Raw genomic sequence first — 19,749 nt, forward strand, 5'->3', positions numbered from 1 at the left:
CTGAAAGATGGCCGCTCCGTGGCGCCATCCGTTAACGGCTAAGGTTAGGAAGTTTGTAAAAGTCAGAGAAGTGATTTATATCTGTAGTGTGGTTGATGTCAAAGTATTTAGTAGTTTGTTTGTGAAACAACAGTTTACAACAAATGGCAACTAAAGGCATTGACCAGATAAACTGAGTCGATTTATGAACAGAAAAACAAAATTAAGTCAGAAAGAGTCAACAGACATTTAAAAGAAATCTTAAGGAAAGGGGATAATTATGAGTTTTAAAAGTTTTCATGAGGCTGGATGTATGGATGATTGCAATATTATCTTTTAGTGTGTAAATGCTGAGTCATGACTTTGTAATGTTGCGTCATGACTTTGTAATGTTGAGTCATGACTTTGTAATGTTGAGTCATGACCTCTGGGTGCTGAGTCATGATCGTTTCCTCCAGTCTGATCCCAACAGCAGATTCAGGTTCAGAGTCAAACCTGAACTTTGATTTGTCTGATCAGACGGATAAATCCTGCTGGATCGGTCAGATGTTTCAGGTTTGACCCGAGAGGCGTCTCCAAACCCGAGTAACTCTCTGGTCTCCATTGGTTTCAGAAAACTCTTCATCTTACTTGTTGACTCTTTTTCCCCCTGAGATCCACGGTTCAGGATTTCATGCATTTTTAATTCCTTATTAAGGCGAACGAGGAGCTGGAGGGTTTCTGTGATCACTGCCACGTTTTGACAGACCTGACCTCCCCTGCTGGGGTTGGGGGGATTACCGGGAACAAAAGTTGGCCCAGGCGTCGCCGTGCCGACGCTTTCGGCGCCGCGGACACGGATTAGGAGGAAATCTTCCACAGCCATCAGGAAATGGTGCACAGACATAATGAAGACGCTTTCATGAAGCAGGGAATCATAAATCTTTAGAAGTGCAGATTTCTGGATGCTTCTCTCTCTCCCTCTTAAAGCAGGTCAAAGGTCACTGGAGTCTCTGTGCGTTTCTATCCTCTGCTGTTTGTTGCTGAGTTTTCCATTTTATTATCCAAGACAGAGTCGTGTCAAACCAACCTGCTGTCAACGAGCTGATGGATGGACGGATGGATGATGATGGATGGACGGATGGATGATGATGGATGGATGGATGATGGATGGATGGATGGATGATGATGGATGAATGAGGATGGATGGATGAATGATGGATGGATGATGGATGAATGATGATGGATGATGATGGATGGATGGATGATGGATAATGGATGGATGGATGGATGATGGATGGATGGATGGATGGATGGATGGATGGATGGATGGATGATGGATAATGGATGGATGGATGGATGATGATGGATGATGGATGAATGATGATGGATGATGGATGATAGATGAATGATGGATGGATGATGATGGATGGATGATGATGGATGGATGATGGATGGATGGATGATGGATAATGGATGGATGGATGGATGATGGATGGATGGATGGATGATGATAGATGGATGATGGATGGATGATGGATGGATGATGATGGATGAATGATGATGGATGGATGATGATGGATGAATGAATGAGGATGGATGGATGAATGATGGATGGATGATGGATGAATGATGATGGATGATGATGGATGGATGATGGATAATGGATGGATGGATGGATGATGGATGGATGGATGGATGGATGGATGGATGGATGGATGATGGATAATGGATGGATGGATGGATGATGATGGATGATGGATGAATGATGATGGATGATGGATGATAGATGAATGATGGATGGATGATGATGGATGGATGATGATGGATGGATGATGGATGGATGGATGATGGATAATGGATGGATGGATGGATGATGGATGGATGGATGGATGATGATAGATGGATGATGGATGGATGATGGATGGATGATGATGGATGAATGATGATGGATGGATGATGATGGATGGATGATGGATGGATGGATGATGGATAATGGATGGATGGATGGATGATGGATGGATGGATGGATGGATGGATGGATGGATGGATGGATGGATGATGGATAATGGATGGATGGATGGATGATGATGGATGAATGATGATGGATGAATGATGATGGATGGATGATGATGGATGGATGATGATGGATGGATGATGGATGGATGGATGATGGATAATGGATGGATGGATGGATGGATGATGGATAATGGATGGATGGATGGATGGATGGATGATGGATGGATGGATGGATGGATGGATGGATGGATGGATGGATGGATGGATGGATGATGGATAATGGATGGATGGATGGATGATGATGGATGATGGATGAATGATGATGGATGATGGATGATAGATGAATGATGGATGGATGATGATGGATGGATGATGATGGATGGATGATGGATGGATGGATGATGGATAATGGATGGATGGATGGATGATGGATGGATGGATGGATGATGATAGATGGATGATGGATGGATGATGGATGGATGATGATGGATGAATGATGATGGATGGATGATGATGGATGGATGATGGATGGATGGATGATGGATAATGGATGGATGGATGGATGATGGATGGATGGATGGATGGATGGATGGATGGATGGATGGATGGATGGATGATGGATAATGGATGGATGGATGGATGATGATGGATGAATGATGATGGATGAATGATGATGGATGGATGATGATGGATGGATGATGATGGATGGATGATGGATGGATGGATGATGGATAATGGATGGATGGATGGATGGATGATGGATAATGGATGGATGGATGGATGGATGATGGATGGATGATGATGGATGATGGATGGATGGATGGATGATGATGGATGATGGATGGATGGATGATGATGGATGATGGATGGATGGATGGATAATGGATGGATGGATGGATGATGATGGATGGATGGATGATGATGGATGATGGATGGATGATGGATGGACGTGTGAATCAGTGAATCTTCAGTCATGTGGCTCAGTGGATGTTTTTTCTCTCTCTCTCTCTCTCCTAAAGCAGGTCAAAGGTCGTTGTGTTCTTGTTATATTTTCTCTCTTTTCTTTCTTTTCTTTTCTCTGTTTGTTGCTCAGTTCTCTCTCTTCTTATCCCACAGAGCCTCATGTTGCCCCATCCTGCTCTCAATTAGCTCCCAGTGCTCCCAGTTAATGGAACTTTTGATTGGGGGAACTGCAGTTTCCTGGTTGACGGGTCGTTGACCCTCTTTTTTTATCTGCTGCTGCAGAAAGATGAGTTGCTTTATTGAGCAACCCCTCTACAGTCAACTTGTGTTGTCCAGTTGTTAGTTGGCATCTCTGAAAGCAACAAAGATCTTTGTTTCTTTTATGTAGGGAAAAGTTGAAATTGACAGACATGTTAACAGACAAACTTCTCTAGCATTGCTGATATGTTACCATTAAATAATTAAATCAAGTTGATTAGTGTTGTTTGAGCAACAAGACATTTGAAGTTGCTTTATATCATAAAAACACCAATAACAGAATAGTCAGTTTTAAATAAATGTTGGGCAATGTTCCAGTTGTCGTAGTGAAACAGCAACTGTAAGTTGTTGGGTTTTAATGGTGGTTTGTGATATGGGTGGTTGCCCAGGGTGGCATCAGGGAAAGGTTGTAACATAAAAAGCATCTTCAGTTGATAGCAACTTGTCAACATGGAGTGGAGGAAGTTTCACTTAGTTGCTGTTTAGTAATGTAGCAAATAATTAGTGCAACACAAAAATCAGGAAGTTTCCTGAATGTTAATTATTTGGAGTGTGGAAGGGGGAGGGGCTTAAGGAGACGCCATTCCTCCACAATTTCATCCATCCATCCAACCATTTCTTCATTCATCCAACCAACCATCTGTTTGTTCATCCAACCAATGGCCGCCGGACCTTCATGTGGACACAGTCACAGACGTCCGAAGTCCTTCGGAGTGAGGAAGAGTTGTTCCTCTTCCTCAGGTCATAGGTCAGTGAGTTTCCATCGTTCCATCAGAGGCTCACATGAATCCTCAGCCTTCCAGGCTTCTTCTTCCTCCTCTTCCTCTGGAGCAAATGCGTCACTGACTTCCTCAGCTGCTGGTTGGCAGCCATGTTGGAGGCAAGGTGACCAAATCAAAAAAGGAGAATCATTTTTGTAGTTTCCAAAGAATGGCTTCGGGTGGAATAGTTCTGCAGTGGGGATGATGCTGCCACTTCTTCTTCTTCTTGTCCTCCGTTTCTGAAATGATGTGGAGGAGAGGAGGAGTGGAGTAAACAAAACACAAACGGCAAAGAAATGCACTCTGACAATCTCTTCTTCCCTGCGGCGGCTGGATGCCAGAAAGGAGTTTGTTGCCTTTGGAGAGTCGTTTCCCTGGAGATGCCAGAGAGAGAGAGAGAGAGAGAGAGAGAGAGAGAGAGAGAGAGGACTGCAGGATAAAATACTCTGGTCATCAGAGAGTCACTCAGAAATGGATCAGAATCACAAAACATCACTAATCTCTCCAAGTTTTTCTATTTTTTTCATTTGGTTGGTAGTGGAAATCCTTAAAACGTAAACAAACCTGGCAACCACTTCCACTGATAAAAAAAAAAAATTGTTTTTTTTACAAGATACATCCAAAGTCATGTCTTGAGAGCAGTTAGTTTTGTCATTATCATCTTTGTAGTATGAGAAGAAAAAAAATAGGAAATTTGAGTGTAAAATTGGGGGAAAAAATCAAAAAGTAGAAATAGAAATTTGAAATGTTAAAGGAAAGACTCAAAAAATTATCAGTTGTAAAATTCAGAAAGTGTTACATGACTGTTTGTAGGGCATCAGTCAAATTATATCATAGTTTTCCTTCCACTGAATTTTCCATGTAACTGTGTTTTTGTAGCTCCTCCTTCTTGTGGAGGGATACAGTTGCTGTTTTATAGTTTAACTTACTAATTACCAACCATACTTTTTCCTTCCACTGAACTTTCCATTTATGTTTTAGGAAACAGCACAATGTATCATTGATGGTATTAAATTTGTTGCTCATATTTCTTGTGGAAGCATTCACAGACAAGTTCCAAATATCTTGTTTACCCATCTTTGACAACACTTTTTTCTTCCACCAAACTTTCTATAGAAAGGCTAAAGATACAACACCTTGTAGCTTTTTTTTCTTCTCACCCTTCTTGAGGAAATGTTTCTTTAATGTGGTTGCTATGGAATCCCATAGGGTTATGTATGAATTTGAAATGATACTTTTTCTTTCCACTCAACTTTCCAATTTCCATAAGTAGGAATCAGGATGCAGGATTCAATGATGTTTGTAATTCTTTAATGCATGGTGAAAAGCTACAAAATACTTTTATATATTCCTCTTAGTTCATTTTCAACTATATATTTTGTCCTTCCACTAAACTTTTTATAGAAATACAATATCCTCTTGCTCAGTGTTCCTCCTTATATGTTTTTTTAATGTAATGCTGTGACGGTGGAATATTATCACAACTAAGTGATTGTAATTTTTTCAACGAAAAAGCTGGAATAATTTAAATTCTTTCTATTTATTTTAATCAAAAGAGCTGAACTTGTTGCCAGGTCTGTAGAAGTTTTAAGGATTTTCTCTTTGAGTTGTTTTTGCTTCTTGAAATGTGAAAACCTGCTCACACAGAGAAACTCTGACGTTTCTCATTTTCACAGAAATATTTTGCTGCTATCAGAACCAAAAAAAAAAAAAAAGGTCCCAAAGTTTCCTGTGGTCTCGCTCGGCCCGCCTTGAATAATTCAGCGTCCAACGCAAACAAACGGAATAAAACATGGACACAAATACGAACAAACGGCATCCTAAAGAAACAGAGAAGAAGAAACTGAGAGCGCCCGGCGTTTTGGAGCGACAGTGTTTGACTAGCTGGACCAAACATCTTCCTCCTCCTCCCTCCTCTTCCTCAGCAGCGATGTGAAGCCAAATTACGTTCAGGACTACAAAGCTGCAAAACAATAACTGGGATTCAGCAGCAGCAGCAGCAAATTGCAGTAAAATCTGAGTCTCTTTGTTTGAATTATTAATGAGGAACAAACCTAAAAAGACAAAAGCTGTTATGAGCGGCGGAGAAAACCGTAATTACACCAGAGAAGAAGAAGAGGAAGGGAGCCAGAATCCGGAGCTGTGGGCGCCATGTTGGGAGAAGTTTGATCAGGTTTTTAGAAATAAGATGGAGAAAAACACCAAATATCACCAAATGTTTTAGTGTAGATATATTTGACAATAAGACTAAACATTTCTGTAACACATACTAGCTTCATTTCAGTCGACAATTCATTAATATGATTAATACAATAATGATTTGTAATAATATTAAATAAATTAAGTCAAAACAAACAGATGTTTTTAGCTTCAAAGTTAGTGGATGAAAAAATGAATAGGTTAATTTACTAATGAAATAGAGAAATGTTGTGTAAAAAATCTAAAACGTGGTGAATTGTTGAGTTCAAACAAGCAGCTCGATATCCTGCAGTAAGTTGTAGATTAATGACTTGGTAGGATTTTGTGTTTTTTCAGTGTAGTAGTAATGAGATCATTAGGGATTTTTCTATATTCCAAGTTTTCAACCAGACATCTCAGTAAAAGTAGTTGGAAGGTAGAAATGTACCACTTTTAAACTGCAAAAAAAAGTACTTCCCCAAGTAATTTTGTTAGTGCAAATATCTAAATAATCTTTAAAGAACATAAAAGAAGCTTCAGGAAGAAATTGGATCTATTTAAAATAAAAAAATCTGTAATGTTGATAGAAGAAAATCTTCTAATGGTAGATTATTTCACTTCAAAGATGCTAAAAAATGTAAGTAAAATAAATAATCTAGTAGTTATTTTATTTTACAGAACATTTATAGATAAGTTTTACTTATTTCAACTGTGATAAGATGTTTGTATTAAAATGTGTATTAAAGTACTTTGTAATATTAAGTGTTTTTACAGTGTAGCTTCCAGCTCCGTCACGGCCGGTTCTGGAAGGAACGGAGATCCGAACGTTCAGAACCGACACGGAGAATCTTCAGCAGACGGGTCGACCTGGTAAAGGTTCAGCAAAATGAGGCAGAAATGCTTAAAATTAGGAAAGAAAAACACTGAGAAACTCAAAAATAGAAATCTAAATTATGATGTATGGAATGAAAGAAGAGGAAAAATCCACACCTTATTAAAAGATGAAAGCAATTAAATTGTAGAAGGTTTTTTAAGTGAACTAAAAGAAAGTAAAATGTTTAAATGGGTATATGAGATTTGATCTGATTTAGGATGGAAAAGTCATTTATTGTCAAGTTTTTCATATTTTCATCTTGTAGGTGTAAAAATCAGCTTTAACATGTTTACAGGTTTTCCATAAGTTCTAAAAACAACACAACTTGTTTCATTTTTGAAAAAATGTTTTTCTTCTCTGGTTGGTTTTCTATCAGTTTTCAGCCTCACATGTAAATTATTTGGAGAAGGAAAGAAATGTAATTATAGATCTATAGAGACGGATCCAAAATCTTAATATTTAGTAGAAACAAACACTGTAAAAAAGATTTTATTCACAGTTTGAGGTCGAGGTAGAAAAACCAGCTTATTTTATTATGTATTGGTCAATTGTAGGCTAGAAATTAAAATCTGTTTGTTATTAGAAAATAGTAGAGAAAAGAGTTAAAATCTTAGTTTTATATCAAATCAAATAAATAGTTAAGTAAAATAAGGATAGTAGAAAAATCTCCCATAATTATAGTAATCATAGGTATTGTTTAATGACTTTAAGTTCTTATATTAGGAAATTTTCATTTATTAACTTTCTACAATTTGATGTGAAGAAATGTAAGAACAATGTATAAAAATGGAAAAAAGTTATTTACTTATTTCTTAAGTTATTTCATAATAAAAATAGTTTTGTATGTTTGTACTTTAGTTAATGTGAATGTCTAATAACTAAGTCACTGTTGCAGATGTTTATTAGCAGATTGTAGAAATCTGACTGGAAAAGTAAGAAACATTTTAAACAGAATCAGCCAGAGGAAGTTTACTGATTTAATTTTAATTGAAGTTTAGTTAATTAATATTAACTGTAAGATGAAATTATAAGTTCTGTAGTGATCAATAAGTCGTTCTGTAATTTAACTAAATTCAACAAGTTAGTAAAAGTAAACATAGAAGTTAGAGATTGATGTAAACTATTAAAAAGTGTTGTACTACTAGTGAACATGTTGTGGAAGTTACTGCAACATAAAAGCTGGGAAAAGTTATTATAGCATTTGTTTCCTAAGTATAAAAAAACGAACCAGCAGGAAAGTGGAGTAAAAAAGAAGAAATAAAAAAACCAAACATTTATTTGATGAAGGATACAAAAGTCTTCAAATATTTTTAGAAATGTTTATTGTTTCTGGTCCTTTTTTTATGACTTGTGAGAGTAGTTACACACACACACACACACACACACACTGTGTGGTCCGGTTCCTCTGCTCACAGCAGGCCGCTGCGTCCCTCAGGGATCCAGAACCGACCAGAGAACCGATGGTGGAGCAGTGTGTGTGTGTGTGTGTGTGTGTGTGTGTGTGTGAGGAAGAGGAGGATGAGTTGATGTTGGTCAGCTGATCAGCGGTGACTCTCTATTGTATTTATGGTCGATTTGTTCATTGATCTGATCGTGGATCAGTGGTTACAGTGTTCTGATCTGGTTCTGGTTCTGGTTCTTCATCACTTGACAATGAAACATGTGAAGTGATTGTAATTCAAGCAAAGTCGTAGTTTAGGCTTATCTGCAGTCCAGTCGTTTAAAGATGTGAGACGTTTTTCTTCTGGATTGTTTGTGAGTGACCTTTGACCTGATGCAGCGTTAGTGAAGTGCTTCTCATAGAGGTTAAAGGTCGCAATGGTCTGTCTTTTGCTCCCTGATAGATGCTGTTGCTGATGTTTTCAGTGTTTCCTGGTCTTCTGCTGCCCTCTGGTGGCGGATTGGTGGAAATGCAATTTAATTTAAAACTGTATTAGTTATTGAACGTTGTTTATGGAGTAGCTGTAAATAATATGTGTGATAGAAATTTGATTTTACTTTAATTTAGTTTTTTATCACCACAAACAGTATTAGATGGTAATGTTAAGATTTTAAATGAAGTTCTGTTGAATCAGTTTAACGCAGTTAGAGTTTAGTCAAGCAGAGAAACAGTGAAGAGGAACATAAATGTACAATGTAATACAGGAAATATGTAGCAATACAAGAGTAGTTTGATATATCCATCCATCCATTTTATGTTCACCCTTTTCCCTAATGGGGTCGGGAGGGTTGAGAGGCAGGGTTCACCCTGGACAGGTAGCCAGTCTGTCGCAGACTTAATTCATGTAGTAAATATATAGAATCACATTAGCATGAAAGATATGATATAATGAAAAGGTAGAGATAGTAGCAGTCAGCCACAGTTTTAGAGTTTCTTTCAGATCAGTAAATTGTCAACATAGAGGAGAAACTTCTGATAAGTGAACTAATGTACCAATGAAACTAGTTCAGGTTCAGAGGTTACAGATGTTAGACAAACATTCCATCTTAGTAATAATCCAGAAGTCAGTAGGTGAATCATGAAACTTTGAGCGGCGATCACAGTGAGAACATTTCACAGTTTCAGGACTTGTAAGGCTCTGAGGGGTTTGTGTTGTGATGGAAATGAGCTTCCATGCTGACAAGGTTGCAGTTTGTCATTCCACATCATGTGTTTTATGTTTAGGGAGGTTGATATTTACATAATGTATTGGTTGTATATCTATAAAAGAGATCCTGAGACAAGCAGCTTGTAGCCAATTTGATAAAATTCTCTTTGCTTCAGCTGAACCTCCAACCAGCCGAGTCTAACCAAAAGAATCCGGTCCAGTGAAGTTAGTTTATCTCTGGTTCTCTTCACTTTTTGTTAACCTTGTGGTGTAGTTGATAGAAGAGCAGTCAGTGATGTTTCATGTGTAGCTTTTCATGAAGAGTGTCCTTTGCAATGATTGAATGAATGTGAAGAAAAGTGTAGTGCTGTGGATTGTACTTTAGCCAGCGTTCAGATGTGAAAGGAGCTGTAGACGGGTGTGTTGGTGGTTCAGAGTAAAGCAGAACAGGTAGTATGTGTTTTCTGTGATCTCTATGTAGTGTAGCATTGTGTATTTGGGTTTGGTTTGATGTAAAGCACTTTGAAATGCCTAGCTGTTGAAAAGTGCTATACAAATAAAGTTTGATTGATTGATTGATTGATTGATTGCAGCTCTACATGTGTCAAGGTCTATGTTAGATCGATGTGTATGTGAAAGGCTGACAATGTGTGTGTATAATGATGAAAAGAGAAACAGTAGCTGTATGTTAGCTAACAGAAGTCATCAGGGTTTCCTCAGGAGTGAGTTGGTGGGTTTCTAATAATCACTGGAGTCAGTAAGAGATGTCATAGTGTCATAGTTATATAAAATATTGGAGTTATGTGAATCAGAAACTGTTGTTCATGAGCTTTTGTAAAACCAACACTATTTAGCAGGAGGTGATGCAGTGGTGGTAGAGAGAAAGATGGTTTAGTAGAGGGACCAAGTGTTTATTAGCAATGTGAACAGCACAGTATATTTTTATTTTAGAGTCTTTTATCTGTAACATGTTTCTATGTAGGAGGTTGAATTAGTGGTGAAAAGGGAGATGGAAAAGAAATCAGTGAATCTCTGTAAAGAAAAAAACAAAAAGATTGGATGAGACTGTAGATGTATGAAAAGTTGTTAGTGAAGAATCCAAACCTCATGTCAGTATGTTGAAGTAAGGTTGAGAGAGAGGGAGGGAGGTTAGTCGATGGTGAATCATTGGCAGTTTTCTCATCTTCTTATCATTTTCTGGGTTTTTCCAGTTTGTAAATGGAGGTGTTGGTATGTAATGTAAGACATAGTTGATAAATTCAGAAAGGAATAATGGTAATTATTTCTCTTGACCAAGAAGCATAATGTAGAGATGGAGTGAAGATCTGGAGATGTGGAAATATGACTGTATATCTCCTGATGAGTCAGTATTGTGTGGTTAAGTAGGTTTCAGAAATGAGACACGAGTGTATGAGTTTAACATCAGAGTTGTTTCCTTTAGTAGATTTGAGTGATGGTGTTAACAGCTATTTTATAATATCTTTGATAGCAAAGATGTTTGGTGTGGAAGGGATTATCTTGGTGTCCAAATTGTAGCTGCTGTCATTAGGTTTAAGTATGTCCATGTCAATGTTCTCACCAGCATGTCTGTAACCCTAACCCTGAACCCTACTCTAACCCTAAGTAACCCTACACAAACCCTAACCCTAAGTAACCCTAACCCTGAACCCTACTGTAACCCTACCGTAACCCTAGAGTACTAGGGTGTTGTGGTCATAATGGGTTGTATTGTGTGAGTATTTCAAAAAAGAAAAGTCAAAGTGATGTAAGGTGAAGTCAATCATTTATGTTCATTCTTCTCTTCTCAGGATGTCAGGTGAAGCAGCAGCAGCAGCATCAGCAGCAGCACTGATGGTGTTTCTACAAAGGTTAGATCATGTCTCTCTCCTTAAGGTCAACAAGTCAAGGTTCTCATCAGTCACTCATTGAAAGTATAAACATGAGAAGTATTTTAGTGATGCAGCTAGAAATGAAGAAAAATAAGTCAAATGTTATGTAGTCAGGTCTGTAAGGAAATCCTTTTCTAAGCACAGATTGTCTTATCTGTATTTGTTGAATGTAGAGTTTGATGTGTGAACGTGTAGCGATGTTATTACTAAATGTTTGTAACTTTATGAAATAGCCATCTCTTGTTTACTGAATTGAAAATGTTTGTAAGTTGATGTTAGTGTTCACTTTAGCAAAGAGATCAATTCTCTTCTCATAGATGTTGACCAGAGTGAGTTTGTCCACTGAGAGGAAACTTTATTGTAGAAGAGAATCATTGATGACCATCACTTATTGGAACTAATCAATTTATATCTCTGTGTTTCAGGGACCTGCTGATGACTCCAGGGAATTCCCTTATTCCCTTATTCCCTTATTCCCTTATTCCCTTATTCCCTTATTCCCTTATTCCCTTATTCCCTTATTCCCTTATTCCCTTATTCCCTTATTCCCTTATTCCCTTATTCCCTTATTCCCTTATTCCCTTATTCCCTTATTCCTTATTCCCTTATTCCTTATTCCTTATTCCCTTATTCCTTATTCCCTTATTCCTTATTCCCTTATTCCTTATTCCTTATTCATATTCCTTATTCCCTTATTCCTTATTCCTTATTCCCTTATTCCCTTATTCCTTATTCCCTTATTCCTTATTCCCTTATTCCTTATTCCTTATTCCTTATTCCTTATTCCCTTATTCCTTATTCCTTATTCCTTATTCATTTATTCCCTTATTCCTTATTCCTTATTCCTTATTCCCTTATTCCCTTATTCCTTATTCCCTTATTCATTCCTTATTCCTTATTCCCTTATTCCTTATTCCCTTATTCCCTTATTCCTTATTCCCTTATTCCCTATTCCTTATTCCTTATTCCTTATTCCCTTATTCCCTTATTCCCTTATTCCCTTATTCCCTTATTCCTTATTCCCTTATTCCTTATTCCTTATTCCCTTATTCCATTCCTATTCCTTATTCCCTTATTCCTTATTCCTTATTCCCTTATTCCTTATTCCTATTCCTTATTCCCTTATTCCTTATTCCCTTATTCCCTTATTCCCTTATTCATATTCCCTTATTCCCTTATTCCCTTATTCCCTTATTCCCTTATTCCCTTATTCCCTTATTCCCTTATTCCCTAATTCCCTTAGTCCTTATTCCCTATTCTATTCCCTTATTCCCTATTCCTTATTCCCATATTCCCTTATTCCCTTATTCCCTTATTCCCTTATTCCCATATTCCCTTATTCCCTTATTCCCTTATTCCCTTATTCCCTTATTCCCTTATTCACTTATTCCCTTATTACCTTATTCCCTTATTCACTTATTCCCTTATTCCCTTATTCCCTTATTCCCTTATTCCCTTATTCCCTTATTCCCTTATTCCCTTATTCCCTTATTCCCTTATTCCCTTATTCCCTTATTCCCTTATTCCCTTATTCCCTTATTCCCTTATTCCCTTATTCCCTTATTCCCTTATTCCCTTATTCCCTTATTCCCTTATTCCCGTATTCCCTTATTCCTTATTCCTTATTCCCTATTCCTTATTCCTTATTCCCTTATTCCCTTATTCCCTTATTCCCTTATTCCCTTATTCCCTTATTCCCTTATTCCCTTATTCCCTTATTCCCTTATTCCCTTATTCCCTTATTCCCTTATTCCCTTATTCCCTTATTCCCTTATTCCCTTATTCCCTTATTCCCTTATTCCCTTATTCCCTTATTCCCTTTATTCACTTATTCCCTTATTCCCTTATTCCCATATTCCCTTATTCCCATATTCCCTTATTCCCTTATTACATTATTCCCTTATTCCTTATTCCTTATTCTTTAGTATATACTGTTGTTGGCAGATGTGTTAGTGTTGAGAGAAGGAGACATGCAAGAGAATTTGATGTGTGTAACGGGTAACAATCATGAGCCCAGATCTCTGATTGTTACTCTTCACACACATCAAATTCTTGCCAACACTATTCGCTTCACTAATCAATATCTCCAGCGTCTGTAAAGCTGAACTTACCTTACTGTGTTGCACCAATAAAATGATGATGAAGAAAAGAGGTCGTTTCTTTATTTACTGCTGCAACATGCATTTCACACCAATCCTCACAGGTTCTGGACTTGGAAACCTAAAATAAAACATCAATGCTGGGACAAGACATGCATTAAAGCATCACCAATACTTTATTCAACAAGTTGATGCCGTGTCTCCTGACCTCCAGGCCCAAGGACATTCAGGAACTTCTGGCAAAGAGGACAACAGACACTTTCATTAACAGTTGTGGTTCCACATTTTACTACTTCTTGTTTACCTTCTAACATACACTGGGTTGTGTTAGGAAACAAAGACATTAACACATGAACCTAATGACTCACCTCTTTGTTTGTGTAATCATGGCAGCTTCATGATAGTGTTTGAGGTCCTTCAATGAAATCTGAGGAAAGATTATACATGATAACACATCCTTACCATTGACTGTGAATAAACTCACGTTTTCACCCTTTGTTGGTCTGATCAGTTCATTATATGAAAGCATCAGGTCTCCATACCAACCTACCGCATAATGAACCTTTGGAACAAGTAACATCCTGGACACTTGCATTTCTTCTCCCTGGAATACATAAAAAGGACAAGACAAGCTACCTAGCATTAATGCTAAGACTTTTAAACCACTTACCTGCCAACAGTATAAAGGCTTTCTGATTGCGGGACATTCAACTCAAACAAGGAACTAAAAGTGTTGCAAGTAGCTATTACTTCTACTTTTTATGAAAGTCTACACTTCAAGAAGGCACCAAAGCATTCATTTCTACTGATATAGCTACACCTACTCTTCTAGTGATACCATTTACTGCTTCTATCTAGTCTCCCCCCTTCAATCTTTCAAACAAAGTCCTGCTGCGCTCCACGTTTCCTCCACCAGCTGCTTTGGATCAGCAGCACCACCAACGATAAACACCTGTAAATAAACCATTCAGACAGACATTAACTACAGTGTGCAACCATTACTACATATATTTCTATTTTACATAACTTACACAGATAACCTGGAACAAACACTAGCACTCTGTGGTGCTAGCATCTGCAGCAGCTACTACAACAGCAGCAGCAGCCACCACCACACTGATCAAACTCACCGTGACGTCTGCATGCAGCAAATCCTCCAAGTTGGAGAAAATCTCTGCTGCATCTGGATCCTTGGGAACTGCTGACCTACAAAACACAGAACAACATTCTCCCACTCACCTGGTTTCTCTGACAGACACACCGACTGTCACTGGCAGCAACCTGCCAACAACTGACCTTCCTCTGCTTCCTTTGGCCTCTTAACCTCTTCAACACAGGTGACTTCAATTACAGCTGATCACCTTCAGCTCCACCAGAACCTGGAACCGCCTCATATCAACCCACATGACCTCACCTGTGGGAGGTTGAAGACCAATCCTGCTACACTGATTACTGATCATGAACAGTTCATATATTTATTAAAAGTGACATTATTATAATTATTATGTACATCACTGTCTTACATTTCATTACATCACAGATCTTATATAAACTTTCTCCTTTTGTATTCTAGCATTTGTGACCACTGGAGCTCCTTCTTCACCATTTCACATAAACTATCTGCCTTCATACATTCTGTACTTTTATCATTATTTCTTCTGAATGACTACACCAAATGTTTACCCTTTAAAGTAATTATAACACTTTATTCTGGGTTATTACAACTCTATGCTACACCACAAAGATACCAAACATGCGACTTCCTCTTTTTTCTCTCCATCATTCCCTTTGATACAAATACAGATTAATTTCTTCATCATCTTTTTTCACATATTCCTTTTCATAACTGCTTACAACACCATAAAAATCTTTGATCATCCCTGTTATAGTGCATTTACCATTAAACAAATATTACATTAAACCTCATTTAACCATTTCCACTTTAGCATTAACATTTACACTCTTAACCCTCATCATCATAACACTTTTACTTTTTCTGTAGGGAATAATTTCAATTTCATATGATCTCTTTTATTGGAAATCACTTCCTACTTTAATTAATTTCATCTAACTTTGCTTTAACAGAACTTGACCTTCAGATTCTTAAAAAGACATAATAAAGACAAAACAACATCTGCTGAGTATCTATGAAACTTCTTTCTATCCCACATTTTCTTGACCACCATCTCATGGTGGATAAAATGTTATGTCTACATAATGTTTTCTACATCTCAAAGCACTTTCTCTATAAAAAAATACTTCTAAACCTGTTTCTACCTTACTAGGATTCCTTTAATGTTTCACACTTCTTAATCACTCCATCCCTCTGTACAGCAGAAACTGTGAAACCTGTTCTAATCAATCCCACTCTTTTCAACATTTATTTCTCTGACAGAACATAACATTCTACATTTTCTTTATCATCTGGATCTTAACACAAAGCTTCCCTCTTTTGCCCTGAAATAGTGATTAACATTAATTATTAACTCTACACATCCCTTAATAAAACAGGTTTATAACTTTTACCTTGGTTTCAGCTAACATCTTCTCTAATATATATATATTCAAACATTTCTGTTCTTACATATCTATTTTGGACTGTAAAATGACTGATTAACACAGACACATTTCACTACCACTAATCTTCTTCTGTCTTAAACATGAAACCAACACAACTGCTACACTGAACACATGAAACTCCCTTTATGCTGACATTTAAATGTATACATACAACAGATGCTCAGACTCACCTCTTTCACTCCCCTCACACCTGGGCTCCCAAACTCCAGTCCTCCAGTCGATGTCCTGCAGTTTTTACATGAACAACAGATACAAACTCACTGGAATGAAACATCTTCATCACCTCCTTCCTATGTGGATCATCTCTGCAGAGCCTCAGTGACCTCATTACTCTGTTCAGGTGTTGTGGAGTTTCAGACCTCTACCTCACACTAAAAGGAATATCTTGCTATTGTGTAATGATTTCATTTGGCCACACGATGGCGCCTATTTCCTCTTATGTTGATCTGATTAAAATATAAAGTATATTGAATTACTCACTGTAAACGTGATGATGGACTTCTTTGTAAATTACATAGAATGACCTTAATATTGAACTCTACTCCATTTGCTATACATACATCATACAGAAGCACTAACCCACCACCACCACCAGCCAGTGGACTTTCACTCTATTATGTGAGAGGACTAACTCTTTCACAGTGTCCCATACAACTACTGCATGTCCACTACACAGACCACTAGGACATCATCACTTCTTCTGGGTCACAATGGGTGAGAAACACTGACTTTCTGAAAACAACTAATTCTACATTCTTACCTTTCCTTGGTTTTCCAATCACATCTCATTAGCTGAACATTTCTTACATTTACATCATGTTTCCATACATCACTCATTCCTCTCATATAAATCCTATTTTTTCTTTTAAGTCCTCTAACTTGAACTGGATTATTTCTAACACAATTGACGAATTATAAAAGCTTTTTTGACTAAAATATTGCATAAAATAACTTGGAACTTACTATAACCACATTATGTCAAACAATACTAATTATTAATATATTACTTCAAATTTCCCATTACATTGTCTAACAACTTCTTCATGCATGATGGCTCTGATAACATTTCATTACAATATATATTGATAAATACATTCTATTTTTACAACACCTACAGCAGAAAATACATACTGATATAAAACACACATAATAATCTCCCAAATCTATTGCTTACACTACATATATCACATTGAATATATTACTCTACATATGCACTATTTCTTTCCATTTTTCTAAATATGCACCTTTTTTTCCTCTACATTCTAAAATTAACATCTCTCTCCACATTACAAGAATACCCCTCCTACATGAAACTTCATATAGAACAGCTACCTGTAAACAGCTTTAAGCTGAGTGACAGAGATGTGATGGGAGCTAAATACTGTGAAACATTTCCAGTTCCACCACAACAATGGTTCTCCTCACTAATGTGCTGCTACTGGATGCTTCCTCATATATACACAGTTCTGGGATGTTTACGCATCGCGCTGCTCTGGGCTCTGCGACTAGGAGCGCTGGCGCAACACGGTAGGTGCAGCAGAAGGAACCGACGCGTGCATGCAGCCTCACAGATCCAGAACCCAATAGCACCGAGAATTAGGAGCAGAACAGGCATGCTGTTGAGCCGCTGTCTAAAGGTTAAAAATGTGGGTCTGCAGGGCGTCTGAGAGCAGATCAAAGCTGATTATAGGAGACTTTAGAGGGCCTCGAGCCATTTAATGAGAAACTGAGGGGCAACAACAACAGCAAACATGTGGAGAGCACAGCAGGATGAGCTGGAGTAACAATAACTGTCTATGAAGCTCAGACAAGCAGGACTGCAGACGGATATTTAGGACTCATCAGATCACTAGCACATTATCTCATCAAAATGTAAAGGTTTTACTGACAGTTCAGTCCAGTTATTCCAGTTCCAGCTGCTGCGGTTCTCTTCCTCACTGCATTGAATCAAACCAATCAAATTCTGTGAGCAACCCGTTCCACTCCTCGCCTGTGGGGGCGCCGCACCAACAACCACACAAAAAAACAAGATCGAAACATCTGAGCACAACTTCCTTCATCAGATGTAAACTAAACTGGAGTGACATCAGATGTTTGTGATTGTTTTTGGTAAGAAACTAAAAGCCTTTGCTCCTGCTAGCACTAAGCTAACACACTTGTTTGGGATGTTTTTACCCACAATGCCATGCATTGTGGTCTCAGGGTCATTTGTCATTCACATCTCTGTTCAAACCATTCCAGAGTTCACTTAAACCAAACTGAGAGTTTTAGGGTCAGAGTTAATTTTTTTAACTCCAGTCTGACACCAACATGGTGGTGGAGTGATACTTTGGAGTTCACCAACAGATATTTCTTTTTTCTTTCTTCATTAAGTATTTTACCTTAAACTGCATTATTTTCTTCAACACAACAGAGAATATATTTGCATATTAAAAATTTGGATTTCACCTTTTTCAAAGCTACATTGACGCTGCAAATGCATCGTAGCTCTGACTTCTTCAAACAATCTCATTTGTGCCGCTTGCGGTCAGAATGCTCGTCACATTTAATCTGACTTTTCATGCGTCATAAATCTGCACCAGCAGAAGCCAAACGCTGTAAATCAGGACATAAACAATGGCTGAAGCTAGCAATGCCAACACTTTGATTTTCCCTTAGCTTTCTTTGTCTTTATATGTAGAGTTCCTCTAAAATGAGACAGAAAAAGTTTCATGCTAACATATACTTCCTACTATTTTTTTTTAACTTAACTTTTTACACGTCCATTTCAGCCACAACATAACAGGAGAGTGAAGTTGGTTTCAGCTAAAATCTTCAAACATTTCTGCTTCAGAAATATCTATTTTGTACTCAAATTTTTATAGTTAGAGATTTAAACTGCTACAGTTTTAAGAAGCTTATTTTGCTTTGAGATAACTAAACACTTCTTCCAGAGAAGGAAACTTAACATAAACACATATTACAACCAGACATATTCTATTATGTTTAAAACATGATGACAAAACAACTGCTACACTAAACACATCCTACTTGTTTTATGCTCAGTTTCACATTTAGAAACTCTACAGATTCACAAACTCGCTTCTTTCTTTGCCCATGTAACCAGTTTGTTGTTATAATTACACAAGCTGTCATTGTTTTGAACATGTTAGCCTACTTTAAGAACGGTAGCCCCTTCTTTTTATTTCTTCTTTTATAGTTTCGTCTTTTAAATGTTTGCGTCCCTTAGGCCCTCTCCTGTTGTCATGTTGTCCTGCGGTAGAGGTGTGTCCTATTTATTTTCTATCTAAATACATCCAGTTTATTTAGATATTTATTCTGTTAATTTCTGTTATGTATTTCTGTTTGTGTAGGACTTGGAGCGGGCAGCTTGTAAAATGATTGCTTTTCTTTTTAATATTTTCGTCAGAATAAATCGATGACAGCCAAACCGAGTGACGGCCTGACTAACAACCAATAACCAGCACAACGCAGAAGGGATCCGGTTACACCCAGAACAAAAACCCATGTGTTGTTCTGCAGTGACTTCATTTGACCACAGGATGGCGCTCATCTCCTCTTATTTTCATCTAACAGAAATAG

This window comes from Gambusia affinis, linkage group LG24 (genome assembly GCF_019740435.1).
Source record: "Gambusia affinis linkage group LG24, SWU_Gaff_1.0, whole genome shotgun sequence".
In the NCBI taxonomy this organism is placed as follows: Eukaryota; Metazoa; Chordata; class Actinopteri; order Cyprinodontiformes; family Poeciliidae; genus Gambusia; species Gambusia affinis.